A 25,079-nucleotide genomic window follows, 5' to 3' on the forward strand; every position below is an offset into this window, starting at 1 on the left:
CCCCACAGAGAACAACTAGGGCGAATAAAACCCTTGTATAGAAATTCTTAAATTTGATCATTTAGTTCTTTCAATTCAGAAGGTGCTAGACAAAAAGGTGGTTTAGAAATGGGTACAGTGCCCGACATCAACTCAATAGAGAATTCCACTTCACGGTCAGGATGAATGCCAGAAACATCTTTAGGAAAGAAACTAGGAAAAACTCTGACAATATATAAATCCTCTATGTTTTGACTGATAGGAGAATGTGCTGTAGTGACACATGCTAGAAAATATTGGCAACCTTGTTTCATAAGTTTCCTCGCTCACGTACAAGAGATAATGTGCGGCATTTGCTTGTTCCTTGCCGCCTCGAAGACAAAAGATCTCCCACTAGGAGTGTAACGTACCGTGCTTTTTACTACTTAAAATTTGCGGAAAAGTAAAAAATTTCTTGATTATAAAATAACTCTCAATTTTGATTTAAAATAAACTGTACGTCTTCAAAGTGGTTGCAACAAAAGATCTAAAAATAAAGTTCACCAAAAGCATATGATTAAAATCTCATAACCAGTAACATAAATCAGAGTATTTTGATCCTATCAAAAAGCATAAAACATGGCGGTCCTCGGGTTTAGCCTCCCGCTCAGTCCAAGCCAGCTTCTTGGTCCCCACCCCTAGTCTCCTCCAAGTCATCCTCACCTGCTTCGATCAAGTCTAGTGAGTTTAAAGACTCAACACGTATAAACTGGAAGTAACGAGTAATACGTAATGAAACCACATGCAACTTTAAAATAGAGCGTACATACATGAACTTGAACTTGCACTTAAACTTGAACTTGCATACGTACATACGTAGACGTGCCATAATCATAAAACCTTTCTTAAACGTGCTTGCGTACTTGTACGTACATGAACATACATAAACTTCATCATTTTGCGTAGAGGCATGTTTCAAAGCAAGTGACCCATACATAAATACGCCTGATCAGACTAAACCACAGTACTGGGCTGACAGGGAAGATCCTCTGCCACATACATGAGATCCCCGTTTATGCTTTAACGGGTTTATTGATCCCGTTCATGCTTTAACGCTTTCCAATCTTGATCTAAAATCGTTCATGATTTAACGGGGTGGATTGGTCCCTGGTCATGGTTTACCGCTTTCCAATCCCATACATAATTGGTCACAAGACATTTAGCATACCTCAAAAACTTGAAAGTATTTTCTTTGCACGTCAAACATACTTACTTGGCGTTGAGGGATTCGTTGGGTCTCGCTTGGGGCCGCTGCTGCAACATACTAACAATAGTTCAAGCACTTAATTTCCATACTTAGACATAATGATCGTGCTCACCACCCAAAATGGCAATTTTCTTATGACGTTCTAAATCGGTCGGGACTTGACCTCCTTTAATCATTGTACTAGGCCATGACATCAACTCCCAGAACAAATCCTATCATGATGTGTGAACATTTCCCAAAACAGAGAAGATATGAGCCTAAAATAGTGTTTTAAAAAGTCATGGACGAGCGCCAAGGCGCTGGACAGTGTTGTGCTGCGGCACTACCTAGCGCTAGCAATGCCGCAGGCCAAGCGCCGTGGCGCCACAAGGGCAGCGCCGCGGTGCCTGGCTTGCGCAGAACGGGCGCTACGGCTCTCCCTGGAGAGCGCTGCGACGCTAATCCTGCGCACAACCAACCCAAAATAACACATTTTGATGCAATTTTAAAAGTCACGCTTAAATGACTCGAACCGATGCAACGAGACTCATTTTAGGATGCTATGACAAGGATTCAACTCAAACAAATGTCCTCAAAACAACGACGCACAACAACTACGCAACATAATCCGTAAACATGAATTTTGACACCAAAATACTTTCTACGACTTCTAATGTAACCAAGTGCCTATCGACCCGAGAAGTAGCACCAAACATCAACCCACATCACACTCACCATGCTTAAACGCAGCAGAAGTCACCCATTGTTCCCAACGAAGCCTGCAATAAATAAACTTCAAGAATACATCAATAACAAAATTTTCAGAAAACTCAGCTTGAGCAGTCCCACGAAACCGGTCATAACTCACTCAGTTTTCATCCAAATATTTCGAATTTCATATCAATTCTAAGGTTTCAAAAAGTTCTACGTTTCATATGTTGAAAGTTTTTCCAAAATCTCGACCGAAAAATCACAGTTTTCAAAATACAGTGAAAAACGAAATTCTAAATCTAAGATTTATTTCAAAATTGATCCAACCAATTTTCTGATAAAACTATCTTCATAACATCCACATGTTTTTCATAGAATAAACATAAAAATCATTACTATGACAAGATCGATGCAGAAACGAAAGTATATACTTGCCTTTTGATATTAAAAACTCACGATACTGCGATATCGAAGCGGAAACGGAGCGAGGCTTGATCCGGAACGACTGTGGCACTAAAATCTTGCAATAAAACACACGAAAATTTGCTGGAATGCTGAAGGGATTGGGGAGGCTGCTGTTTTCTCTCAAGAACCCTTAGGTTTGCTATCTCAAAAATAAGTAAATCTGAATGAATTATGTGTGTGTGTGTTGTCGTGTGATGTGTGTGTGAAAGTAGGTGTGTGCCTGTGTTTTAACATAATTAAGGGGTATAAAATTGCTTATTTATAAATTACCCACTAACTAATGTTAAATCAAGCACTAATTTTACTAGAATCCCTCAATTAAAAATAAAATACACACTTGCTAAACTTTAAAAGTTTTAAAAACCTAAAAATATAAAATAATTCAATTAGACTTTAAAAATACTAAAAAATTAAAAATCATTTAAAAAATGCCCCAATCCTAACTTAAAACAAATTATTGCGTTTTAAAATTACCAAAAATCGTCCCCAGTCTCTTCTCCTCGATCCCGCACCGGATAATCGCCTGAAACATGAAACTCAAGAAAACATTTTAACGTGCATCACATAAATATTAAAATAATGCAAATTAAATAAGGCATGACCACTAAAATCATTTTAAACTTAAATAAAAGATTTAATCATTGAATAAATGCATGGGATTTACGTGTACTGATTTTGGGCTCTACAGTTCCTCCTCCACTTATAAAAATCTCGTCCTCGAAATTAAATCTTACCAAACAACTCCGGGTAGGGAATTCTCATATCCGCTTCTGCCTCCCAAGTGGCCTCTTCCACCTATTGGTTTAGCCACCGGACTTTGACCAACTTGGTCACTTTGTTCCGAAGTCTCCGCTCCTGTCTGTCTAGGATGAGTGGGTCTTTCCTCATATTACAGGTCTGGAGCAAGCTGCAACGGCTCATAGCTCAGAACATGCGAAGGATTAGCTAGGTACTTCCTCAGCATCGAGACGTGGAACACATTGTGTACTCCGGCAAGATTCGGCGGTAAGGCTACACGATACGCTAGTGTCCCAACTCTATCAAGAATTTCAAATGATCCAATAAACCTCGGATGAGCTTTCCTCTATTCCCAAATCTCATAACACCCTTCATGGGTGCTATCTTCACGAAAACGTGGTCTCCTACGGCAAACTCTAGACCCCTTCTCCTCTTATCAGCATAGCTCTTCTGACAACTCTGGCAGTCTTCATTCTGTCTCGAATCTTGATCACCCCATCTGCAGTCTGCTGAACTATCTCTGGACCAAGTTCTGCTCACTCACCAACCTCATCCCAATGAATTGGTGATCTACACTTCCGTCCATACAACGCCTCATAGGGAGCCATACCTATAGAAGCTTGAAAATTGTTGTTGTATGTAAACTCCACTAGAGGTAGCTTAGATTCCCAAGTCCCCTGGAAATCGATCATACAGGCTCGCAATAGATCCTCCAAAATCTGAATCACTCGCTCAGACTGGCCAACTGTCTGCGGGTGAAAAGCTGTACTGAAAAGCAACTTCGTCCCCATGGCTGCATGCAAACTCTTCCAAAAGGACGATGTAAACCTCGGGTCCCTGTCGGACACAATGGAAACTGGGATTCCGTGCAACCGAACTATCTCCCTGATATAAAGCTCTGCATACTGCGTCATGGAGAAATTCGTCTTCACTGGCAAGAAATGCACTAACTTAGTGAGTCGATCCACTATGACCCAAATGGCATTGGATCCTCTAACTGCTCTCGGCAAGCCAACAACGAAGTCCATGGCGATATTCTCCCATTTCCACTCGGGGATAGGGAGTGGCTTAAGCATCCATGCTGGCCTCTGATACTCTGCCTTCACCTGCTGACAAGTGAGACATTCAGACACAAATCGACGGACGTCTCTCTTCATACCTTGCCACCAATACAAGATCTGCAAGTCTTTGTACATCTTCGTACCTCCTGGATGAATGGAATACGGAGATGCATGTGCCTCTGTTAGAATATCCTCTCTGATCGAATCAACACTAGGCACTCACACTCTACCTCTGTACCTCACAATACCATCGAACACTGTGTAGAGTGCACTGCCCTTGGCCTCATCTTTAGCCTCCATTTCTGCAACTGCTCATCTGAAGGCTGCTCCCTACGGATTCGGTCTAGCAAATCAGATTTGACTGTTAGATTAGATAGTCTGGGAGCTATGCCCATGGGATAAACCTCTAGCCCAAATCTCTGAATCTCTGAATGAAGAGATCTCTGTACTGACAACTGTGCGATGATTGCAACCTTTCGGCTCAAGGCATCTGCCACGATGTTAGCTTTCCATGGATGGTAGCTAATCTCGCAATCATAGTCTTTCACCAATTCTAACCACCGTCTCTGTATCATTTTCAATTCTTTCTATTTGAAGAAATACTTGAAACTCTTGTGATCAGTGAATATCTGGCATTTCTCGCCGTACAAGTAGTGTCTCCAAATCTTCAATGCAAAGACAACGGCGGCTAAGTCTAAATCTTGAGTCGGATAATTCTTCTCATGCACCTTCAACTGCCTGGAAGCATAAAGTATCACCTGACCATGATGCATCAACACTGCGCCTAACCCGAGCTTAGATGCATCGGTGTATAACACAAAATCTCCTTGCCTCTATGGCATGGCTAACACTGGTGCTGAAATAAGAGCTTGCTTTAAAGTATCGATGCCCTTCTAACATTCATCACTCCACATGAATTTAGCATTCTTCTTGGTCTATGAAGTGAGCAGCACTGCTATCGACGAAAACCCCTGAATAAACTTACGATAGTAACTTGCTAAACCCAGAAAACTGCGGATCTCTAATGCATTCTTCGGCTCAACCCATTCCTGAACGGCTGCCACCTTCGCTGGATCCACCTCAATCCCACTGCTAGACATTATGTGCCTCAAAAACGCTATCTTCTCCAACCAAAATTCACACTTACTGAAATTCGCAAATAACTTGTGACTCTACAAGGTCTGTAGGACTGTACTCAAGTGCTGACTGTGCTCTTCGTGACTCTTCGAGTAGACTAGAATATCGTCGATGAATACTATGACGAATTGATCAAGATAAGGCTGGAATACTCGGTTCATGAGGTCCATGAAAATAGCTGGAGAATTCGTCAATCCAAATGGCATTACTAAGAACTCGTAATGTCCATACCTGGTTCTGAAAGCTGTCTTATGAACATCTGCATCTTTCACCTTCAGTAGATGATACCCCGATCGAAGATCTATTTTTGAGAACACCGTGACTCCCTGCAACTGATCGAACAAGTCCTCGATCCTAGGAAGTGGGTATTTATTCTTGATCGTTATCTTGTTCAATTCTCGGTAATCGATACACAGCCTCATGCTCCCATCCTTCTTCTTTACGAAGAGTACTGGTGCGCCCCATGGTGAGAAACTAGGGCGGATGAATTCCTTGTCAAGGAGCTCCTGATTCTGCTGTTTGAGTTCTAGCATCTCAGCTGGAGCTAAACGGTACGGTGCCTTGGAGATTGGCACTGTGCCTGGCATAAGATCAATGGCGAACTCCACCTCTCTTTCTGGTGGAAGGCCTGTGACGTCATCTGGAAAGACGTCAGGAAAATCTCTGACCACTGGTACATTAGTTATAGACGGAGTGGGAACGTCAGGTACGGAAACAACGCTGGCCAAGAAAGCTTGACAACCTTTGTGAATGAGTCTCCGCCCTTGCATGCAAGAGATCATGCGAGCAAAACTCCTCCATCTAGCCGGCTTAAAGAGAAACTGCTCCATACCCAAAGGTCTTACTAACACCGACCTTTTCTGGAAGTCGATAAGAACTCTGTTATTCATCAGCCAGTCCATTCCCAGAATAATATCAAACTCTGGCATCGGCAACACAATCAAATCGGCGTACACTAGGTGGCCCTACAGCTCGAGGTCGATGTCTCTGACCACGCTAGTAGCTGACAACTCTTCCCCTGATGGGACTATCACTGAGTATCTCACGCCGAGTCCAATAGACTTGACGTCCAGGTGACTAGCGATTGTCTTCGAAATAAAGGAGTGGGTGGCTCTTGAGTCTATCAGGGCCTTCGTGGCTAGTCTCTTTATGAATATATTTCCTGAGAGACATTAGCACAACACAAAACTTATCTCCTCAAAAGTCTAACCTTAATCTCAGGCATAGAAGAAATTTATATCGCATGGCACCCGAAAATATTACTAGCACACAAATAAACCCAAATGGAGTTCCAACACATGCATAGCAAAGTAATACGATGCTTAATTAAATAGTTTACCAGTCAATAACGTCGTGTCTGGGTTCGCCTCCTGAGTATGCATGGCGAACACTCTTCCCTGTGTCTGTTGCCTCCACTGGGGCACTCCTTCAGCATGTGGTCGCTCACTCCGCACTTGAAACATTTACCTGACCCATACAAACACTGTCCCGGGTGCTGGCGGTTGCACTTCAGGCACACCGGGTGCTTTTCCGGCCTCTGTGGCGCCTTATGATGTGGCATAGGACCCTTTCCCTTCGGTGGTCCCTGATAAGGCTTCTTAAACTGAGGTCGCTACTGCTGCTGCTGTGGAGCCTGATAGGGCCTCTTGCCCTGCCTGTCAGCCTCAATATCCCTCTGATCCTGCTCCGTCGCCAAGGCTCTAGATATGGCAACGACATAGGTAGTAGGACCAGCAACTCTCACGTCGCAGCGCAAGATCGGCCGCAACCCGTCCATAAAATACCTCAGCTTCCCCTGGGCATAATTAACTATTAGGGGCACAAAATGACACCCCTTTTCAAACTTCCTCACGAACTCAGCTACGCTGCTCTCTCCCTGACGCAACGTCATGAACTTCCTGGTCAGTCTGGATCGCTACTTCTTCACTGAAGTACTTGGAGTAGAATATATCCTTAAAGTCATCCCAAGAAAGGGTCCGCAAATTCGCTGCTACGGACGCGCTATCCCACCACAGTCTGGCGTCCCCGGTCAATAGAAATGTGGCACACCTGACCCTATCTGCGTCTTGCAACTCCATAAAGGAAAAAATCACCTCGATGGATTTAATCCATCCCTCGGCTATCATCGGGTCAGTAGTCCCCGAAAACTCCTTTGGGTTCATCCTCCTGAACCTCTCATATACTGCTTCTGGTCTGGGCCTCGCTTCTGTATTTGCCGCAGACTAGTTCCCCGCAAACTGCGCGAAGAACTGCGTCATTCCTGCAAGCATCTGTGCCTGCATATCTGGCGGTGGAGGAGGAGGAGCGTCTCCCCCCTCCTCTCGAGCCTCTCTATTCTCATCCCTAGCTTCCCGATTAATTATGCGTCTAGGCGGCATACTGTTCCAACAATTTACCCAATACGTAAACCCAATATGCATGAATATAACATCAATAGCATACGATGCAAGTAATTTGAACTTGAAACATGAACATGATAAAATCATGACTTAATGCTTAGTACATAACATAACTCAAAACTTTAAAACTTACAGACTTGAGGTGTGACTTCGTGAGCTTCTTGCGACTAGCAGTAGGCATAACCATTTACAAGAACACAGCTCTGATCAACTGTAACATACGGTACTTTTTACTACTTAAAATTTGGGGAAAAATAAAAATTTTCTTGATTAAAAATAACTCTCAATTTCGATTTAAAATAAACTGTACGTCTCCAAAGTGGTTGCAACAAAAGATCTAAAAATAAAGTTCACCAAAAGAATCTGATTAAAATCTCATAACCAATAACATAAATCAGACTATTTTGATCATTTCAAAAAGCTTAAAACATGGTGGTCCTCGGGTTTGGCCTCCCTGTGAGAACCCGGAATTTTCTGATCCGAAGCAAATCATGTAAGAGATTCGAACTTTAAATTTAACTCCAACTAAGCTTAACAACTTTCATTCTAACTAGATAACCTGAATTTTAACTTAGATTTCATCAACTTTAACTCGAGGAAGTAGCTTCAAAGCTCGGGGATTAGCTCAACAGGAGGCCGAGCTGCAAATAACCGCATCAATCGAAGTATTGTCACGGGAGGAGTAAAACCCCAGCTCGAGGACTCGATCCTTCAGCACAAAGAAGCTCAACTAAGCTTGTCCTAACAAGAGCAAAAAGGGAGCTAAAAGCTGAGCCAAGGTTAGGACAAACTTAATATGCAAAAGATGACCTTTGAGTTAATCCATAATTGAGCTAAGGGAGGAGCTAGGAGACCAAGACACAATTATGATGCAAGAGATGGCCTTTGGTGCTTGGTATGCTTTGACCACCATTACTCCATTTCTTGGAGCCCAAGGGGACGGCTATGGGGAGGCAAAGGGGCAAGGATTTCTCTATAAATAGTGCTCAAAGGTGAGATAGAAAATCATCCCATAAGGCGTAGAAAAATTTCGGCTCTTCTTCCCCTCACCCTTCACTAGTCTCGGCCAAACTCAAGCAAGGAGAAGGAGTGAATTTTCGCGCAGTCAAGTGCTGAAATCCTGCGTCGAAGTGCTGCTCGATCAATGACAGCATTTGCTGAGGTTACGTCAAAGTACTGTTCGATTTCGAGAGGAAAACTTGGTACAAAAATCTGCAAATTCAGTGAGTGGGCTTTTGATATATATTCATTTGTATTTTTAAACTTGAATATGTATATCATGACATGCATGTATGTGTGTCTTCAATTTCGAAAATTGATATCTGTTTTGTTTAAAATTTTCGATCGATTAGGTGTTTTCTTCTACGCTTCGAATTCCTTCGATTCCGCTGTGTCTGTCTGGAAAATCTGAACTCCGAGAAATCTGATAAGTTCTGTCTGTCTTCTCTGAATTTGTGTACACTATTACGATTCCAATGTGAAATGGGACGAGAATTGTGATTCTGTCTGGCCCCCAAATGGTGGGTATAAAACCATTTCTGTCTGGCCCTCACCGGTGGGTATAAAACCGAGTTCTGGCCTCACCCCTTGGAGGATTAACATTTTGGGGACAATTTGACCATGGAAATGAGGTGAGTAACAGTGTTGTGTCTGTTCTGTCCGAATTATCTGATTTGCTTCTAAACTATTTCGAATCATCTGAAAAACTGTCTTTTGTTCGATTCGTTTCTGTATGATGAGTTAAAAATAATAAGATTTGAAAGATTGTTAAAGAACTGTTTAAAGATTAAAGATCTATATGTATCATTGTAAATCGATCGACCCCCACTTGCTGAGTGTTTCCAACACACTCACCCCTTACAAATTTCAGATAAAAATGAACAACTGAATGAGGAGGAGCAGGAAGCGTTCTGGGGATGGTGATCGAAAGGCGAGATAAAGATTGGGATTTTTATTCTTTTCCTTTGCTTAGTTTCCGCAATTGCAACACTGATGTAGTTTATTTCTATTCTATTATCAATGTAAAGACAATATTTAATTTATGAAAAAGACTGGTTTTTTTTGGCATTTTGATACGAGGCTTAATTGTTTTCAAGTAATTGTTAAACAATGCCGGATGTCACCTACGCTTCGGACACGGGGCGTGACATTTAAGTGGTATCAGAGCCGCTAGGTTCATAATCCCGTTGGGATTTTGACAGACAAAAGCCTAGTGCAATCCTATCTAAATCCAACATTCATCATTTACGAAAATTTTCCTTGAGAAATTCGAAAATCTAGCCCTTCAATCATTCCAAAAATCCTTAGTATCGAAAACTTTCCACGACAACTTTGTTTCTATTTTTGTGCCTTTCTATCCTTTGTACGATTCTGATGCTTTACTTCCATTTTTATCCTAGGAAATGGCTGCTCCACGTACTCGCGCTCAGGCTTCTCTTCGTATGCATCAGCTTACCATAGATAATCAAGCTAGGGAGATTGCGACTCTGAAGGCACAACTGGCTAGGGAGAAACTAGAAAAACTGGAGCTTAGTGAGATTAGGCACATACTGGAGACCGACGTGCAGCGACTTACTCATCATTTGGACTTGGCTGAGAGCCAACTTCTACATATACCGACTGATGCAGCTCGCATCGCGCGCTTAACTTCACTCAACAGGGAGTTACTGGAGAGAGTAGAGATAGAACGAGGACGTGCTACATAGGCCCGTCAGCGCCAAGAGGAGTTCAACGCCAAACAGGACCGGTACATTTCGAAGCTTCACGGCACTATGACAGACTTCAAGAGCAGAACAACTACCTACATTTGGTGATAGAGAACATGGAGGAAGAAGAGGTAGCACCGATGGAGATGGCCGGAGACGACAGTGCCAGCGACAGCGACGGCGGAGAAATGTTCGATTAGATTAGGATTATAATAAAGTATCTGGATTGTAGTAAACTTGTGATTAAGAAAATATTATGGGAACCAAATTATTTTGAAACTTTCTATTATTTTTCTATTATTGCATATTTAAAAAAAATTGATGAGTATCTTATTTAAAAAATGTTTTTATCTTATAGGAAACCAACATGGACTTTCAAAGCATTATAAATGAACTTCAGAAACAACTTCAGGAAAAGGAGTAAGAAATTAAAACACTAAAAGGAAAAAAGTGATAAACTCGAGAGAGATGACTTCCTGCTAGACGGGAATAACGTGTGCATGATGGAGGATCTTCGTGAAGCAAGAGTGGAAGAGAAGAAGCTACGCGAAGACGTTAGACGTTTCGCTGCTTATCATCTAGAGTCGGAGCGTCAACACGAGATCACCAAGCAAGAGTTGAAGAAAGCGCAAGATATAATTTTTATGCTCGAAATCCGGGGTAATAGTCTCCTCAAAATGCAGCGCCTTCTTGAAGAACGAATCGGGGAGCAAGAAATCGATGAAAAAGTAAGCCAATCAACAATACAAGAACTACAGGATCAAGTAAACAATCTTGATCACCACAACACACAACTGCAGAATTACATTGAGCACCTACAAAATGAAATGGTCAACATGGAAGAACTCATGGGACAACTAGAAGAAAACCCAATGGAAGAAGAAGTTAACGAGGCCGTAGGAGACGGAGAAGTTATGGACGAGTAGAGAGAGGACTCTAGATTAGGCATTGGTTGTATTCAGAATTATCTAATTAATCATTTGTTTTGAAACTTTTGATTGTATGAATTTCAAAATTTAATGAAATTATTTTGATTTTACATTATGGTGAATAAATTAATAAAATACATGTTTATAGGATATGGCAAGAAGACCACCCCGGAATAACCGTAACCCTCGTGGCGCCAACCAAGATGAAAATCCACCACCACCTCCGAGAGTAAATCTCAATCAAGAAGATATGATGGCGATAGCTACTATAAGAGATCACGTGGCAAAATTTTAAGAGGGAGTTTTTGAAACAATACTACCCAGCCGAATTTCGTCTGCAGAAGTTAAGCGAATTTGAGAACTTCAAGCAGACCCTAGACATGACGGTAATGGAATACACTTCGAGATTCAATGATCTGGGAACCTATGTCCCAACGATCATATCGGATGAAACGTTAAAAATGCATTGCTTTAAAAAAGGACTCAACAGTTGGATTCAGTCAGCATTGGCAGTATTCAAGCCAAACAGTTTTGCGGATTTGATGGGCGCTGCAATGAACGCTGAAACAGATATCAAAAGTCGCGAGGAAGAGAACAAGAACAAAAGACCAATGGTTAATCAACCTACTCAGAATGGTCCCAAGTTTAAGAAACCAAATTATTTAGGTGGGCCATCCCAAAGAAGTTCTGACAATACTGGCTAGAGGGAAGGGAAGTGGTGCGACACCTGTAAGCAGTATCATACCGGGGAATGTTATCGGAAGACAGGTGCATGTTTTAAGTGTGGACAAGTGGGTCATCGAATTAAAGAATGTTCGGAAAATAAAGAAAAAAGGGGCGGGACCCAGAAAGCAAAATGAGAACAAGACCAATGCTAGGGTATATGCAATCACCCAAGAGGAAGCTGATAACACCAACGAGGTAGTAGCAGGTACTATACTACTCAATGACATACCTGCATATACTTTGTTTGATTGTGGTGCTACGCACTCGTTTATGTCTAGAAGATTTGCTAAGAAGCTTAAACTTGAACATAATATTCTTAGTGAAGCGTTAAGAGTAGCAACAACTGCCAGCAAAACAATTGAAACCCACAAAGTGTATCGAAACTGTAAAATTTGTATCAGCAAACAAACTTTTGAAGTGGAATTGATCCAACTCAATATGGTTGAGTTTGACATCATTCTTGGAATGGACTGATTAGCTAAAAACCATGCCATAGTAGACTATCAAAGGAAAAATATCAGACTTCAGACTCCGACTAAAGAGGAAATCATATATCACGGAAAATCCAAAGAAAGAAAATCTCTGTTATCTGCCTCACAAGCCTAGAAGGCCCTAAAAGGAGGAGAAGAGATTTATCTGGCAATGATCAATGAAGTAAAAAGAGAGGAGATTCCAAAGATGGAAGATATACCGATTGTTCAAGAATTTCCAGATGTTTTTCCCGAAGAGTTACCGGGTATGATACCCGATAGAGAAGTAGAATTTGAAATCAACTTGGTCCCTGGTGCTGCACCCATATCAAAGGCACCAAACCGAATGGCTCCAGCTGAATTGAAAGAGTTAAAAGAACAACTTCAGGAGTTACTGGACAAAAATCAGGTCCGTCCTAGTGCATCCCCATGGGGAGTCCCAGTGCTATTCGTGAAGAAAAAGGACGGAAGCATGAGACTATGTATTGACTACCGGGAGTTAAACAAGATCACCATAAAGAATAAGTATTCACTCCCGAGAATAGATGATCTTTTTGATCAGCTAAAAGGAGCTAAAGTTTTCTCAAAACTAGATCTGAGATCTGGTTACCACCAGTTGAAGGTCAAAGCCGAAAATATCCCTAAAACTGCGTTCAGGACGAGATATGGACATTACGAATTCACAGTAATGTCTTTTGGCCTAACAAATGCTCCTGCAGCATTCATGGACCTGATGAATCGGGTATTTAAAACATACCTCGACAAATTTGTGGTTGTTTTTATAGATGATATCCTTGTGTACTCACCAAGTGAAGAAGAACACAGAGAACATCTGCGTCTCACTTTACAGACACTGCGAGAAAAAGAACTATACGCCAAATTCAAGAAGAGTGAATTTTGGTTAAAAAGTGTGGCATTCCTAGGTCATATAATTTCTGAATTAGGGGTGTCAGTAGACCCTAAGAAGGTGGAGGCAATCAAGGATTGGCCACAACCAAAGACAGTGACTGAAGTAAGGAGTTTTCTGGTTTAGCTGGCTACTATAGAAAATTATAGGAAGGATTTTCTTCGATAGCCATTCCATTCACCAAACTTACTCAGAAAAATTCGAAATTTATTTGGGATGAAGCGTGTGAAAGAAGTTTTGAAACTCTGAAGACGAAACTCGCATCCACACCAGTACTAGTTCTTCCCGAGGATGGTTAGAATTTCACTGTATACAGTGACGCTTCAAAGGGAGAATTAGGATGTGTACTTATGCAAGAGGGTCGGGTAATCGCTTATGCCTCACGACAACTAAAACCATATGAGCAAAGTTACCCCATTCATGACTTGGAGTTAGCCGTAGTAGTATTTGCGCCTAAAATCTGGAGGCACTACCTTTATGGAGTAAAATGCGAAGGTTTTACTGATCACCAGAGCCTCTAGTACATTTTCACCCAAAAAGAATTAAACTTGAGGTAAAGAAAGTGGATGGAACTTCTCAAGGACTATGATTTGTCAGTTAATTATCATCCGGGTAAGGCAAATAAGGTGGCAGATGCGTTGAGTCGAAGGAACCTTGGGAAGGTGAGCTTATCTTCACTATCAGTAAAACCAGGCCTCCGCGAGACCATCAAGTTGAAGCAGAGTCAAGACACCTCCGTCCTTAAAAATGAAAGAACAAATCCAAGAAGGAAAAGTTCCAGAATTTCAAATTGATGAAAATGGTTTACTCTGGATGAAAGGACGATTGTACGTGCCAAACATCGACGGAATTCGAGAAGAAGTAATGGCCGAGGCACATAAGTCAAGATTCTCAGTACATCCAGGAAGTACCAAAATGTATAGAGACTTGAAGAATAATTACTGGTGGAACGGAATGAAGAAAGATGTGGCTGCCTTTGTTTCCAAGTGCCTAACCTGTCAACAAGTCAAGGCGAAACATCAACGGCCTGGAGGACTTTTACAGCCATTGGAAATACCAACATGGAAGTGGGACAATATCTCCATGGACTTTGTAGTTGGACTACCAAGATCAAGGCAAGGTCACGATGGAATCTGGGTAATCGTTGATAGATTTACCAAGTCTGCACATTTCTTACCGGTGCGGATGACTTAAAACCTGGATAAACTCGCTACCTTGTACATGGACAACATAGTGAGACTACACGGAGTTTCGACAAGCATACTATCTGACAGAGATCCAAGATTTGTATCAAGATTTTGGAAAAGTTTCCAAAAGGCTATGGGGACCAAGGTTACTCTCAGCACGGCCTATCATCCACAGACGGATGGCCAAACTGAAATGACAATTCAAACCCTCGAGGATATGCTGAGGGCATGTGCACTGGATTTTTCTGGAAATTGGAGCGAACAGTTACCCCAGATAGAATTCGCCTATAACAACAGCTATCACAGTAGCATCAAGATGGCTCCGTATGCAGCTTTGTATGGTAGAAAGTGTAGGTCGCCTCTATATTGGGACGAAGTCGGAGAAAAAGATGTTACCTGACCAGAGCTTGTTCAATTAACCGTTGACGAAGTAGCCATAATCAAGGAAAGACTCAAGGCAGCCCAAGATAGACAAAAGAGCTGGGCCGATCTGAAGAGAAGACCTTTACAGTTGGAAATTGGTGAAAAAGCTTATGTCAAGGCCTCCCCCATGAAAGGAGTAGTTCGGTAAATCCGGAAAGCTAAATCCGAGATATGTGGGATCGTTTGAGATACTGGAGAAAGTAGGAACCTTAGCTTACCGACTGGCTTTACCGCCTGATATGTCCAGAATACATAATGTTTTCCACATCTCACAGCTCAGGAAGTATATCCCAGATCCTAGTCACGTACTCAAGGTTGCACCCCTGATGATTGAAGGAAACCTCAATGAAAAACTCAAATACGAAGAACTCCCTATCCGAATAGTGGACACAAAAGATCAAGTGTTGAGGCATCGGACAATCCCATACGTCAAAGTGCAATGGTCAAATCATACCGAAAGAGAGGCCACTTGGGAGCTTGAAGAGAAAATGCGCTCACAATACCCTTATTTGTTCACAAGCTCCAGCTGATCCAAGTTTCGAGGACGAAACTTTCAATAAAGAGGGAGGAATGTGAGAACCCGGAATTTTCCGATCCGAAGCAAATCATGTAAGAGATTCGAACTTTAAATTTAACTCAAACTAAGCTTAACAACTTTCATTCTAACTAGATAACCTGAATTTTAACTTAGATTTCATCAACTTTAACTCGAGGAAGTAGCTTCAAAGCTCGGGGATTAGCTCAACAGGAGGCCGATATGCTAATAACCGCATCAATCGAAGTATTGTCACGGGAGGAGTAAAACCCCAGCTCGAGGACTCGATCCTTCAGCTCAAAGAAGCTCAACTAAGCTTGTCCTAACAAGAGCAAAAAAGGAGATAAAAGCTGAGCCAAGGTTAGGACAAACTTAATATGCAAAAGATGACCTTTGAGTTAATCCATAATTGAGCTAAGGGAGGAGCTAGGAGACCAAGACACAATTATGATGCAAGAGATGGCCTTTGGTGCTTGGTATGCTTTGACCACCATTACTCCATTTCTTGGAACCCAAGGGGATGGCTATTGGGAGGCAAAGGGGCAAGGATTTCTCTATAAATAGTGCTCAAAGGTATGATAGAAAATCATCCCATAAAGCCTAGAAAAATTTCGGCTCTTCTTCCCCTCACCCTTCACTAGTCTCGGCCGAACTCAAGCAAGGAGAAGGAGAGAATTTTTGTGTAGTCAAGTGCTGAAATCCTGCATCGAAGTGCTGCTCGATCAAAGACAGCATTTGCTGAGGTTACGTCAAAGTTTTGCTCAATTTCGAGAGGAAAACTTGGTACAAAAATCTGAAAATTCAGTAAGTGGGCTTTTGATATATATTCGTTCGTATTTTTAAACTTGAATATGTATATTATGACATGCATGTATGTGTGTCTTCATTTTTGAAAATTGATATCTGTTTTGTTTAAAATTTCGATCGATTATGTGTTCTCTTCTACGCTTCGAATTCCTTTGATTGCGCTGTGCCTATCTGGAAAATCTGAACTCCGAGAAATCTGATAAGTTCTGTCTGTTGTCTCTGAATTTTGTGTACACTGTTACGATTCGAATGTGAAATGGGACGAGAATTGTGATTCAGTCTGGCCCCCAAATGGTGGGTATAAAGCCATTTCTGTTTGGCCCCCAATGGTGGGTATAAAACCATTTCTGTCTGGCCCTCACCGGTGGGTATAAAACCGAGTTCTGACCTCACTTCTTAGAGGATTAACATATTGGGGACAATTTGACCATGGAAATGAGGTGAGTAACAGTGTTGTGTCTGTTCTGTCTGAAATATCTGATTTGCTTCTGAACTATTTTGAATCTTCTGGAAAACTTTGTCTTTTGTTCGATTCGTTTCTGTATGATGAGTTAAAAATAATAATATTTGAAAGATTGTTAAAGAACTGTTTAAAGATTAAAGATTATGTATCATTGAAAATCGATCGACCCCCACTTGCTGAGTGTTTCCAACACACTCACCCCTTACAAATTTCAGATAAAAATGAAGAACAACTGAATGAGGAGGAACTGGAAGCGTTCTGGGATGGTGATCGAAAAGCGAGATAAAGATTGGGATTTTTATTCTTTTCCTTTGTTTAGTTTCCGCAATTGCAACACTGATTTAGTTTATTTCTATTCTATTGTCAATGTAAAGACAATATTTAATTTATGAAAAATACTGGTTTGTTTTTGCATTTCGATACGAGGCTTAATTGTTTTCAAGTAATTGTTAAACAATGCCGGATGTCACCTACGCTTCGGACACGGGGCGTGACATTCCCGCTCAGTCCAAGCCAGCTCCTTGGTCCCCACCCCTAGTCTCCTCCAAGTCATCCTCACCTGCTTCGATCAAGTCTAGTGAGTTTAAAGACTCAACACGTATAAACTGGAAGTAACGAGTAATACGTAATAAAACCACATGCAACTTTAAAATAGAGCGTACATACATGAACTTGAACTTGCACTTAAACTTGAACTTGCATACGTACATACGTAGACATGCCATAATCATAAAACCCTTCTTAAACGTGCTTGCGTACTTGTACATACATGAACATACATAAACTTCATCATTTTGCGTAGAGACATGTTTCAAAGCAAGTGACCCATACATAAATACGCCTGATCAGACTAAACCACAGTACTCGGTTGACAGGGAAGATCCTCTGCCACATACATGAGATCCCCGTTTATGCTTTAACGGGTTTATTGGTCCCCGTTCATGCTTCAACGCTTTCCAATCTTGATCTAAACTCGTTCATGATTTAACGGGGTGGATTGGTCCCTGGTCATGGTTTACCGCTTTCCAATCCCATACATAATTGGTCACAAGACATTTAGCATACCTTAAAAACTTGAAAGTATTTTCTTTGCACGTCAAACATACTTACTTGGCGTTGAGGGATTCGTTGGGTCTCGCTTGGGGCCGCTGCTGCAACATACTAACAATAGTTCAAACACTTAATTTCCATAGTTAGACATAATGATCGTGCTCACCACCCAAAATGGCAATTTTCTTATGACGTTCTAAATCGGTCGGGACTTGACCTCCTTTAATCATTGTACTAAGCCATGACATCAACTCCCGGAACAAATCCTATCATGATGTGTGAACATTTCCCAAAACAGAGAAGACATGAGCCTAAAATATTGTTTTAAAAAGTCATGGACGAGCGCCTAGGCGCTAGACAGTGTTGTGCTGCGGCACTGCCTAGCGCCTAGGCGCTAGCAATGCCGCAGGCCAAGCGCCGTGGCGCCACAAGGGCAGCGTCGCGGCGCCCGGCTTGCGCAGAACGGGCGCTGCGGCGCTCCCTGGAGAGCGCTGCGACGCTAATCCTGCGCACAACCAACCCAAAATAACACATTTTGATGAAATTTTAAAAGTCACGCTTAAACGACTCGAACCAATGCAACGAGACTCATCTTATGATGCTATGACAAGGATTCAACTTAAACAAATGTCCTCAAAACAACGACGCACAACAACTACGCAACATAATCCGTAAACATGAATTTTGACACAAAAATACTTTCTACGACTTCTAATGTAACCAAGTGCCTATCAACCCGAGACGAAGCACCAAACATCAACCCCACATCATACTCACCATGCTTAAATTCATCAGCAGTCACCCAACGTTCCTAACGAAGCCTGCAACAAATAAACTTCAAGAATACATCAATAACAAAATTTTAAGAAAACTCAGCTTGAGCTGTCCCACGAAAACGGTCATAACTCACTCAATTTGCATCCAAATATTTTAAACTTTATATCAAATCGAAGGTATCAAAAATTTCTACATTTCATATGTTGAAAGTTTTCCCAAATGCTAGACTGAAAAATCGCAGTTTTCAAAATACAGTGAAAAACGAAATTATAGATCTAAGATTTATTTCAAAATTTATCCAACCAATTTTCTGCTCAAACTATCTTCATAACATCCACATGTTTTTCATACAATAAACATAAAAATCATTACTATGACAAGATTGATGCAGAGACAAAAGTATATACATGCCTTTTGATATGAAAAACTCACGATATGGCGATATCGAAGCGGAGACGAAGCGAGGCTTGATCCGGGACGATTGTGGCACTAAAATCTTGCAATAAAACTCACGAAAATTTGCTAGAATGCTGAAGGGAATGGGGCGGCTGCTGTTTTCTCTCAAGAACCCTAAGGTTTGCTATCTCAAAAATAAGTAAATCTAAATGAATTATGTGTGTGTGTGTTGTCGTGTGATGTGTGTGTGAAAGTAGGTGTGTGCCTGTGTTTTAACATAATTAAGGGGTATAAAATTGCTTAATTATAAATTACCCACTAACTAATGTTAAATCAAGCACTAACTTTACTAGAATCCCTCAATTAAAAATAAAATTCACACTTGCTAAACTTTAAAATTTTTAAAACTCTAAAAATTACTAAATAATTCAATTAGACTTTAAAAATGCTAAAAACTTATAAATTATTTAAAAAATGCCCCAATCCTAACTTAAAATAAATTACCACGTTTTAAGATTACCAAAAATCATCCCCGGTCTCTTCTCCTCGATCCCGCATCGGATAATCGCCTTAAACATGAAACTCAAGAAAACATTTTAACGTGCATCACATAAACATTAAAATAATGCAAATTAAATAAGTCATGACCACTAAAATCATTTTAAACTTAAATAAAAGTTTTAATCATTAAATAAATGCATGAGATTTACGTGTACTGATTTTGGGCTCTACAAGGAGGTCGAGCAGACACTATCCTCTGTCGAAAATCTATCGAAGCTCCATTAACAGATAACCAATCCATAACAAGTATAATATCGTATTCAGGCATAGGAAGTACAATAAGATATGCCCAAACCACATCTTTATATACACGAAGCTCCAGATTCTTCACAATACTTGTAATGACTATTTGATCACCGAAAGGAATAGAAATTTTGAAACCCAATCCTATATCCTTAGGTGTAATATTCAGTCGGTTAACGAAAGTCTCGGATATGAAAGAGTGTGTAGCTCCCGAATCCAGCAATGCATAGAAAGCTAGACCTAGAATGAATATCCTCCCGGTGATAAGGGTCATGTCTGGCTTCTCTCCAGCCTCCTCGGCAAGCATAACATAAGCTCTTCCCACTGTAGGTGCTTTCTTCTTTGGGCACTCCACAGCTTTATGTACTTCCTCCTTGCATATGAAGCACCTAAAAGTTCCCCACGTGCATTTTTCATAATGTAAGCGATTTCACTCCTTGCACAGTGGTCTCTCTACAGGTTTCAGTGCTCCAGGTTGTGGTGGTTTTTGTTGTCCTGACTTCTTTACTTGTCCTTGCGGCTTTTGCTGCCCTTGAGCTCTAGGATGTCCCATGTATGGCTTCTTATTCAGCTGAGAATTCTACTGGTGTTGCTGTCTTTTGCGCATCATCTCAAAATCAGTATGTTTCAAAGCTTTCTGGGCTTGAAATGCATATGCAGTGGCAGCAGCATAATCCATAGGTCGCATCATCATCACGTCACGACGTATAGTAGGTTGTAGACCATCCAAATACTGTCTAAGCTTCTCGGCCGCATCCCTAGAAATGAGGGGCACAAAGTGACAGCCCCTATCAAAATTCATGACAAACTAAGCCACAAGAGTGTCTCCTTGACGGAAAGTCGTGAATTCCCTCTTCAAGCGTCCCCGGACGTCAGCAGTGAAGTAATTTTCATAGAATATTTCCTTGAATCAAGCCCAAGTAAAAGTAGCGTGATTAATACCATGCTCAGCTCCTTCCCACCATAGAGAAGCATCATCCCTAAACATGTAAGTAGCATACCTCACGACGTCAGCATCCCTCATATTCAGATAGAGAAAATGCACCTCAAGTGCTCGAATCCAACCAGCAAATGGGTCAGTGGTGCCAGAAAATTCCTTTGGCCCTAGACTCCGGAACTGATCATAGACGTCGTGATGTGGCCTAGGAGCCTGCTGAAACAGCTATTCAAAGAAATGAGCCATGCCCTCTAGTGCACGTGTAGCAGCATCCCCAATAGGAGGCGGACGTGTATTAACATGGCGATACACAACATTCTCGGCTTGCCTATCGGTACTAGGTACGCGTCTAGGAGGCGTTATATCTGAACGTTTTCAAAATTTCAAGACGTAACCAACATGCATTTAAATATAAGTTTTCTAATCGTTTAGCATATACTAATCCATTTTTTTTGAGCAATTTTAAGCATATATAACATTTATCCTCGTAAAGCTATTACACATGCAATGTAAACATATAATACATGTAATCATGCATGTGTCATCATAAAAATCATATAAAGCAATTAAACTTACAGATTGAGGATTAACGACCGAGCTTACCGGCACTGAAGGTGGCACAACCCTTTACAGGAACGTCACTCTATTACCAACTGAAAAGTACACTACTCGTTTTTCTTAAAAAGTACTAATTTTTTTTTACAAATTCGGCCGAAATAAGATATACATATATATATTTATTTAAAAAAAATTCTTTGCACCATTAAAAAAAACATGAACTAGATTTGAAAATTCAAAGGAAAGAGTTCAAAATATAAAATCATCAAACGTTTGCCAATCCTAACTTAGCAATATTTTAAAATAAATTTAAATCTAACAACCTATCAAAAACCACTCAAAAGCATACTGACAGTCGTAAAAATCTTTAACATAAACTTTAAATCATAAATTCGGAAAACTAGCGTTGGTCCTCGGGTTATGTGCACCTTAAGTACAACAAGATCAACCATAAAGTCCCTCAACAACATCAACATCATGCTCACCTGCATCGATCACACCTAGTGAGTCTATTGGCTCAGCAAACCATAACCATAATAACGAGTAATACGTATACAATCACACGCAACAGTGAAAATACTTTTACTTAACATAAAATTTAATGAACATGCATAAACATAAACATTTTTCTTTTATCATAAACATATTCCATTTCATCATATACATATACGTTTTCCTTTTCGTTGAATTCAGATCGTTAATTGTGACTTTCGTATTAGCTGAAGGTCGATGATTTCATCTACGTGTAACCAGAGTAGTGGGCGACAGGGACATCAGTGACACTCCGTCAACTGAGCCTTGATCTTACATATCATCGTATTAGTCACAATTACTTCACTTCCTTCAACATTTCAAATTTTCATGAATTTATAAAATTCACGCATAAAATAAATATTTTTCTTTTAAACCAAGCATGCAACATATCTTTTAGAGTTAATTTTTTATCATAAATTTCCATAAACATTTAAAATAATCATATCAACATATTTTACTTCATTCATGGCACTGCCATTACATTTACTATTTTTAGGTGTAAAATGACCATTTTACCCATAGATGTAAAATTTCTTGATTTTGATTTTTTTCTTACTTTCGTTGAAATTGGACCATCCCAAATAACTATTTAAGCTTAGATAAATTTTATGATATTTTTATTTCGCTTAAATTCGAGGCTTTTGATTTATTTCATAATTATAAATTCGTAGTGCGTTTTAAATCTCGAATTAATTTCAAACTTTATTATTAAATTCACAAATTTTAACATAGACTTTTATTACCTAAATTACCATCGTGAACCATGATTCGAGCCCCATGGACAACGGTTCAACCCTTAACCAATGAAACCCTTAAAACCAAGCCCTCCAAGAACACCCTCGAGCCATCTCCCATTTTCTTCGAACCGAGCCCGAGCCACCACAAGCCAAGCCCTTACCAGACCACCTATGGACCTTAGTGACCAGGCGTGAACCCTTGAACCATCCCCTAACCCTCTGCAATCCTCCTGCCCGTAAACAGAAGCTGCGCGAGTCCTTCATAATGCGCACATGACTCCTAACTCCATTAGGACTCCTCGCCCAGGCCACCACCCATACCCTCACCCTCTGGACCAACCCTGAACATCTATGTGACCTAGCCTAGACAAGCCCTGACCACCATGGCCGAGAAAATCCTTAACACACAGCAGCCTCTCTTGGGTAGCTTGGGTAGAATCCTTGCTCGCTTGAACTCTTCCCTAGCCGACGATACTTGAGTCCTAGTGTAATGCCCGAGATTTTATATCATGTTAATCTGAGTTTATTGAGTATGAATTGATATGATTATAGTCGGGCCAGTCCGAGAACAAATTGGGCAAAACATATGAAATGTATAATCTTTTGGGTCGAATGTTTCGCGCCCGGGCGGAGGTTTTTGTCCGCCCGAGCGCCACTTGATAAAAGGAGAAAGCCGAACAGTTTGCGCCCGGGCGGAAGTCTTTGACCGCCCGAGCGTGCTTGGATAAAACGCAAGGGCCGAAGTTCCGCGCCCGGGCGGAACTTTATGTCCGCCCGAGCGCGAGACGTGTTGCTTGAAGAATCATGCCACGGTTCTACGCATGCACAAGTGATATATATATATATTTTCCTTCCTTTGGAAACGTAAAGAAAGAAGGAAAAAGCTTCCAAGGAATTCTCCAGCTTGTTCGTAGCTTTGAATTGTGATTGTTCGAGATCCGTCCGTCAGAATTAGAATCTGACTTCATTACCGTGTTTCTATCGACGCAGGCTACAACTGGACGTAAGTTTTATTAAGTTCTGATACGTCTTGTAATGATGATGTTGTTGGAATCGAATACACTTCATATATGATGTTATTGGCATGTTAGACATCGTAGATTCGAAGTCAGATTTAGAAACAGATTGATTATGGAATTGTTATGATTTTTCAGAATATATCGATTGATATTAAACAGATTTGGATTGTTGATTGATTACCGGTGGTATTGGATATTGGTTATCGATTGTAATTAATATCTGTTGAGATTGTATTGACCGAGATATCGGGATTGTGCGGTTATGCCGTTAATTTGAATTAAATCCAGATTAAGCAGACTGGTATTGATTTGAGCAGTATATTGATATGGTACTATTGATATTGTCCTTGCCAGATTGAGGATTGATAGACTTTGAATTTCAGACAGGAATGACGTCCGAACTGCAATAAAAGAAAGGTATAAGTCAATGTGGTATTGGGAGATCGACTCAAGTAGGATATACTTGAGTTTCCCTAAATCACATACTTATTATTATTATGTTCATTGATTTGATTTGATATGCTTTTCCTATGAATGTATAGAAAGCAGGTATTAGTCGAGTGATCTTGTGACGTCAGTGCCGATAATGATGGAATCGTCACTGGCACATTGCACGTTGTCACAAGACAGTTGATTTGGCGGTAGTGCCACAGTCTGAGACGGATAGGTCAAGACACCGGATGTTTGGTTATATCGAAGTGGATAGAATTGGATTTTCTTCTATTACTTATATTCGATATAGGAATACCAACATCTGGAAACCGGGATCCCTAGACTAGGATTGAGTCTAGTCTGAGCCGTGGAGTCACGAGAATGATTTACGATTTCATATTGATTATGTTTTAGATTTGATACATGTTACTGATATTTGTTACATGCTTTTACATTGTTTATATGATTGCATGTTTCATTGATTTATACTGGGATTTTATTCTCACCTGAGTTATCCGGCTGTTGTCGTGTTTGTATGTGTGCGTGACAATAGGTGGGACAGGTTCAGGATCAAGGAGATGAAGATAGATCGTGATTAGAGTGGAGACTACGGACTTGGATTAGAGATAGGGTTTGGATAGTTGACATGTAGAACCCGTAAATCAGTAGACGCATAAGCCATGCATAATTCTAGATTTTTAAATTTAATTGACTTCATTGCATAATTATTTTAAATGCATTTATTTGAAGTTAATTATTCATTATTTCAGTTCAGTAGTTTGATTTTTAGCATTTCAGTTATTTCAGTGAGGCCGGACTGGAGTTGGAGTTTTGAGATAGAATTTAAGATTTGAGAAATATTTCCAGAAGTTAATTTAGCTAGCAAGTAAGTTCATTTAAGTTAAAAAGAAGTTTAAGGAATTATTTAAGTTAGTTGAGGATTTTAATTTAATTATTGGAGGTGATTA

The sequence above is a fragment of the Primulina tabacum genome, chromosome 13, assembly GCF_025594145.1.
Source record: "Primulina tabacum isolate GXHZ01 chromosome 13, ASM2559414v2, whole genome shotgun sequence".
Lineage (NCBI taxonomy): Eukaryota > Viridiplantae > Streptophyta > Magnoliopsida > Lamiales > Gesneriaceae > Primulina > Primulina tabacum.